Here is an 899-nt window from a genome sequence, read left to right as displayed (position 1 = left end):
GCTCAGGCCATCCATGCCAGGCCTCAGTGGGCACCCCTCTGGGCAATGTGCAGTGGGTGCCAGCAGCAGCTGCGGAGCTTGGCCCCCTCTCTCACCTCCCCAGCCGGCTTCCTGTGCTGAGGAGGGGCAGATGCTCCTGACAGCCCATCCGCTTGGGGCCCTGCCCAAGTCCTGGTAGCACCAAGCAGGGCGCCCAGCAAAAGCAAAGGGTAGTATAAATAGCATCTGGGTTTCAGAATGCCTGGGTCCCTGAGAGCTGGTCATCCCTCCCCCTCCCCAAGGGCACTCTGGGCGGTGCCTGGCCTAGAACTGGGAAGGTGGGGTCAGATCAAAGCCTCCTTCCCCAGCGGCCTCTTTGTTCTTAGCTTTTATAAGGAGGAGGAGGTGGGGCTGAGGAGGGAGGGCCCCCTCTGCTCTCAGCCCACACTGTCTCTTCCACCTCTGGTAGACGAGGCTATGATCCCCACAAGGCCAAGTGGGGCCCTCTTTCTGAATGGTATCCTGGATGGTGCCTGGGTAAGGGGCGCCCCTTCCCCTGCAGCTGTACTTTACCCGCCCCGGTGCCCCGCAGCCTCCACTGGCACGGGGCCGGCCCGCCTGGCACGGAGCCAGCGATCGATAGGTGGATGTTGTGCTGATTAGCTCGGCCCGGCTGCGGCAGCGAGAGGCAGCGTGTGAACATGGTTGGGGGGTGTGGGGCAAACGGGGGGGTGGCGTGGGGGGAGGGCAGGAGGGAGGGCGCTTGGGGTCCAGAGGCCAACACAGAGGTGCTACGGTTTGCGAACCCCTCCCCCACCCCTTTGCACACCTAGGTCAGATCCCGGTCTCTCTCAGAGGGGGCGGGGGCCCTCTCCCCCACCACCATGCACCCATTTCGGCTGCCATCGTTCATGTTAATT

Source organism: Hylobates moloch, unplaced genomic scaffold (assembly GCF_009828535.3).
Source record: "Hylobates moloch isolate HMO894 unplaced genomic scaffold, HMol_V3 SCAFFOLD_5, whole genome shotgun sequence".
NCBI classification, from domain to species: Eukaryota; Metazoa; Chordata; class Mammalia; order Primates; family Hylobatidae; genus Hylobates; species Hylobates moloch.
Note: the sequence above shows the minus strand (reverse complement) of the source record.